Genomic DNA, 5,818 nt, shown 5'->3' on the forward strand with positions numbered 1-5,818 from the left:
AAAATGTAAGGTAGAATAATTTTTCTGCCATTTATTTTTGTCTACTGTCTACCACTGCTGTGGGAGAAGTCCACAAAAGTGAACAGCAGAGTAGGTGGATTATACAAGACCATGGGCAGTTCCTGTTGCCACTGACTCTGCAGGGGCTGCAGAGTCCCCCAGAGTCGGAAAGGGAAGTTTTCCTGATGTGGGAATGCTTGAAATTGTTTAGGCACCTGCTCACATACTTCCACAAGTCTCAGTTAGAGGGAGGAAGAACCACAAAACTTAGAACAAAAACATATACATTGGAAAGTAAGATCTGGTGGGGTCTTTTCTTTATTTTTTGCTTTTGTAAAGGAAGCGGATGCAGGTAAGTAAAGAAAGGAAGGTGGATTCTAATTTCTTGGTATTTGATTATTCAAGGGAATAAGAGGTACAGCAAAATTCCGACATGCAGTTTGGCAGAGTACAATACCATTATCCCATAGGAAGTAAAGACCATTTATTTCAGTGCTCTCTCCTCCGGATTTATAACTCCCATGTAAACTTTATGCAGACTTCACAGAGCAGGACTGTGGCAGGTTCAAGGAGTAAGGTCTTTCCTGTACAGTCACATTAAAACAAACCTCGTATTTGCCAGAGGCAGCCTCCAGTTTGTTTTCAGAAAGAGGAAGTGCAGTGAACTTCTTCATGGAGACTTCACTTATGATCTTCCTCATTTTATTTCCCCTTCATATTAAAATAGACCTTTTAGGCTGAAAGTTGATGGTTCCACTTTGTACATGCAAAGCGTAACAGAATGGTGTGAGATGAAATGTAGAAGCTAGTCCAGAATGACACAAGGAAGAAAACAGCTTCAGCTGCAAATACTGAACCAGTTAGGATGTGAAAATCATTCCTCTCCTTCAAGCTGAAACAAAAATGTAGCAGAAAATATAATGTCTGGGTGGCATGAGCAGAAGTCCTGGGATCAGAACAAAAAAAAAGGAAATTATTTAAGCATATTAAGTTTGTTTTAGGAGCTGTTGGAGCGTAGAGAGGAAGGAATCATTTGCTAATTGTGCCATACATTTTAGAGGTTCTCCTTATTTATTCTAGTCACATACATATGCACTCTTTTACTACGGAGAACTATTTAGCCTGCAGAGAACTACATTTTGATGTGCATGCATTGTAAAACCACTATAGGAAGAGTGTTTAGTAAGCAGCTAATGACTTCCTTAAAAGGATAATACAGTTAACAGTTGAGAGGATGTACAGCTAAATATGGCCCTTGTAAAACTTAGCAGATTCCATTAAAAAACAGACGTGCAGGAAGTGTCTAGTTCCTATTAGAACTGATTGTACACAGTTGCATGGGAAGAAATAAATTTAGTGTACAGAATTTTACATCACATCCTTTGAAAGCATTGATATTCTCTGGGGTCTGCAAATCTGTGCATCTGGTCCACATACACACACATACACACACAAACAATTAACTGGTGTGCAACTGCTTTAAAGGAAAACGTACATCTAAAACTCAGAGTCTGCACATCCCGAAGTGAAGGGCAACATCCTACTGACTGCAGCAGGCCTGGGTCTGGTTACACCTGAACCTGTAAGTTAGGCTCTCCCCTTATGGATACTGCACTCACCCAGAGGGACTCCAGGTCTGTGTAAAGGAGGGGGAAATCCATCCCTGTAATTTCTGTGTTAGAAAAACAATTCCATTTTATTATTTGATATAATTTTCTATTTTGAAAATTAAAACAGAGCTAATGCTAAAATTTCCTTCATTGGATTAGTCATTTATTATGAACAGCAATTATGCATTCAGTCTTACTCAAGTTAAATGGTTTTATGAGACGCTGTGTTTATTTTCAAGGTATTTTCAAGGAAAAGATTTGGAGCTGGAATCATTTAGCATTGAAAGGTCGGTGGTCACAGGAACCTGAGAAACCTTTCTCAACTGTATTTGAAATGATTTTTTAATTCATTTGCAAGGACATCAGAGAATCAATTTGCCTCTAGCCACAGTCCTGACGCCAGCGGGTAAAGCCAAGGAAATGACCCAGAGAGCATCAAGATAAATCCCTGATGAAATCCAAGGCAAAATTGCCTACCGGAAACCTAATGAAGCGGACTCAGAGGATATTCATGGACCCAAACAAAAGCTTTTTCTTCCCCCAGAAAGACTCAATTTCCATTGACACAGTGAAGCATCAAGCTTGTAGCATGGGGATGCCCCAGATGAGTTCAGGACCTCAGGAAGGAGTGAAGTTTCAGGCATCTGAGCAGCAAGGGCTCTCACTAGTTACTTGTGCTGCTCTGCAGACCACGGTGGGGACAAGACTCATGTGGGGCTTCCTTGACCATGCTGCCCTGTGGCCTGGCAGCTGAGGAGTGACCAAGGAAAGAAATGTTTAAAATAAATAGTTATAGAATTGTTTATGTTGGAAAAGACCTCTAAGATCATAAAGTCCAACCATTAACTTGGAACTGCCAAGTGCACCATTAAACTAAATGCCACATCTACACGTCTTTTAAATACCTCTACGGATGATGACTCCACCACTTCTCTGAGCACCCTGTTCCAATGCTTGACAACCCTTTTAGTGAAGAAGTTTTTCCTAATATCCAATCTAAACCTCCCCTGGCACAATTTGAAGCCATTTCCTTTTGTCATAGAGATTATTACTTGGAAGAGGAGACTGACCCTCTCCTCACTACAAACTCCTCTCAGGCAGTTGTAGAGAGTGAAAAGGTCACCCCTGAGCCTCATTTTCTCCAGACTCAGCTCCCAGCTCCCCAGCTCCCTCGGCTGCTTCTCATAGGACTTGTGCTCCAGACCCTTCACCAGCCCTGTTACCCTTTTCTGACACCAGTCTTTTGTGTAATGAGGGGCCCAAAACTGAACACTGAACTGAATTCAAGTTGTAGTCTCACCAGTGCCCCCAGTACAGGCGGACAATCACTGCCCTGGTCCTGCTGGCCACACTGTTTCTGATACAGGCCAGGATGCCATTGGCCTTCTTAACTACCTGGACACATGCTGGCTCACATCCAGCCACTGCCAACCAGCACCTCCAGGGCCTTTCCAATGAGTCACTTTCCAGCCACTCTGTCCCCAGCCTGTAGCACTGCCTGTAGCACTTGTGACACAAGTGCAGAACTCCTCACTTCATCTTATGGAACCTCTCACACTGGCCTTGGCCCAGCCTTGGCCTTCCTACCCTCCAGCAGATCAACACTCCTATAGCCAAACATCCTTGAAACATCTTACTCTGCAGCACCCCAAAATATTTCCCTTCCTCTGGTGTGCAGTCCATCATAAACAGAGAAGTTAACTCAGATTGACAGAAGAAAGCAGCAGCTGTCATACTGTGGAAGGAGTCCTTCTTTAGCAGGTTAAAAACAATGTATGCCTGGTAGCAAATATTTTTCATATTCCAAAGAGAAAATTAAACCAGTTTGGCAGACATATCTGGGCTCTCAGTACCAGTAAGCAAGAGGGAAGTGAAGAGTATCACTATTGCAAAGAAGAAGGTTTAAAAAATGAGGACTTTTCATTGTGAGGCTTGAGTTTATGTTGTATTTTTATTACTACAGATGGTTTTGTGGAGAATATGATAGCTATCCTGCTGTGATGGAAGAATTACTTTCTATTTAGAAACCTGAATTTCCAGTCTACAGGTTTTGAAGGAAATAAATAAACAGTTTCACACAGGAAATGAGCAGAAGTCTCTCTGTGGCACACAGCATTTGCACATCATTGATTTGTGATCTGATATTTAATGGACTACCTTGTGTTGAGAATACGGCACTGACATAAACTTCACAAACAGCACCAACAACCAGCTTCCTAAGAGCCCAGGAAAAATGAGTGCAGTCCCCAGCATCTCTTGTCATCCCTCTTCCAAATCTGCTGAAGTGCTTGGGCTAACAGCCACTCTACATGTGACTTTTGCATAGTTTGTCCGGAACTGGAGTGATACACTTATGTTTTTACACACATAAAAATATAAGCAGGTTATAGATGTGGTGCTTAGAAACCTCTTTTAGCAACAGAATCATCACCGATATGCTTCTGCTGAGTCTGAGTCAAAACCACATAACAAGGGCTAACATGAGCTGCTGCACAAGACAGCAATTGGCTCTGATGGGCCTCTTGTAGGGCCGTCACCAACCTCTTCCTTGCCCTTTCCAGCCTAACCAAAAAGTCACTAATATTATTATTAGTAACACAACAGAAATCCTAACACATATTAAAAAACCTTGTAATTTGCCATGTTTGCCCAAGATGTCAGTGAAGGCTCAAGAGTTTCTTGCCTCCTCCTTCCCAGAATTGGTACTTCTGGTGGGATTTAGGCTCCTGGTCCAAGGGCAGGCAGCAGCTGTCCAGTCTCATGACCTGTGAGGCTTACCTGGTATCATTGGGGAGGGAGCTCATTAGCTCAGTTCTGTAACGCCACATCACATCATGTTGTCAGGCATAAGATCACCAGCAGCCACGGCTGTCTCTGGAGCCTTCTCAGGCAGAGTGACTATCTCAGGAGCATTTCTTCCCCCTCCTGCAGTCTGGAGAAGTTGAAACTTTGCACACCCAAGGTGACATCCTCATATAGCCTGAGCAAACACCCCCAATCACTTTCTCCACTTTCTGTGCAGATGTTCATCTTCTTTACAGCTGATGGTTTGTTCACCCCGTTTCAGCATTCTCTGTTGCTCCAAAGCAGCAGCCCTCTGGGCAGGGACATGACAGACACCCTCCAGGTTTAGGACATGCTCTCCACAATAACCCTTGATGGGTGGAGAACCTGTAGTTGTCCTATTGTTTCCTATGACTGTCGCGGACCGCGCGGCTTGTCGGTGCCAGAGCACGAGATGCCGCGACCTTCCTAAAAGCGTCTCCAAAGCGAAGCCACTCCCAGCACACGCTCGCACACACACACGCATGCACACACACACGGATAGCTCCAGGAATGGATGGACGACAGAGAGCCGGGAAGGGTCTCTGTATGGGGTTCCGCGGATGAGGTTTATTGCAACCACACCGTAAAAGGTTCCAGAGACGAAGACAAAGAACAATGGAGTGCCCAGGTTTAAGTCCGGGAGCGGATCGAGCTCCAGGGCCCAATGCTCTGATGGCACGGGAGCGGTACGAAGGCGGGACTGGGGAATGGGAGCCAATGGGGAAACTCTGAGGCATGGGGTGTGGCAAAGGCCAATGGGAGAAACAGGGAGTGGAGAACTTTCTAGGGCAGGGACATATCGGGTACAAAGGGGTGGGGAGGCCAACGGGCCGGCCAGGGAATCAGAACGGGGGTGCATTACCGTACCAAAGCAGAGCCGTCTGGGGGAAGCCTTTTCTGTTCATCCTAACCTCGGGAGGCTCTCTGATCTTAGGGACTCTCCTACTAGTGGCCTCTCTTTGTCCCTTGTTTCCTAGGCTCAATGGCCGCCACATATGACTCCGTGTAGGGCAATGTAGCTATTCCCAGCTTGTACCATGTGGTGCTGTTTCTGTGTGCAACCCCAGTTCAGGCTCCCCAGATTTTCTGCCTGATGCCTCTTTTCTGACAGAGCTGTAGCAGTGCCTGCTGCAGCTGCAGGACCAGGTCAGCCTGTCCTCTGTAAAGTTAATTTTGCATTGGGCGATTTCCTTTGCCTGTCACGCGTTAAACAGGAGGCTTCTGGCTCCCTACTACAAATGTCTTCAAGACACAAGTCCTCTCAGTAAAGATGATCAGAAAAGGATGGGAGAGGAAGGGTTTGTCTTTATAGCAAGGAGTGAAGAAAGAAATTACAACTGTCAGATGTGAAGTTTTTCTCACAGCCATTTTTATACAATAAC

The 5,818-nt window shown here is 44.8% G+C and overlaps 1 long non-coding RNA gene across 1 annotated transcript; it reads right to left on the reverse strand.

Moving 5' to 3' along the window:
- Window positions 1-295: 295 nt before the first annotated feature.
- On the reverse strand, window positions 296-5,162 carry LOC116453923. Its single transcript, XR_004243968.1, has 2 exons — window positions 4,389-5,162; window positions 296-1,672 (listed from the first exon to the last, which is right to left on the reverse strand). It is a non-coding gene; the product is annotated as an uncharacterized LOC116453923 (long non-coding RNA).
- Between the last annotated feature and the right edge of the window lie 656 nt (window positions 5,163-5,818).

Source organism: Corvus moneduloides, chromosome 1 (assembly GCF_009650955.1).
Source record: "Corvus moneduloides isolate bCorMon1 chromosome 1, bCorMon1.pri, whole genome shotgun sequence".
Classification (NCBI taxonomy): Eukaryota; Metazoa; Chordata; class Aves; order Passeriformes; family Corvidae; genus Corvus; species Corvus moneduloides.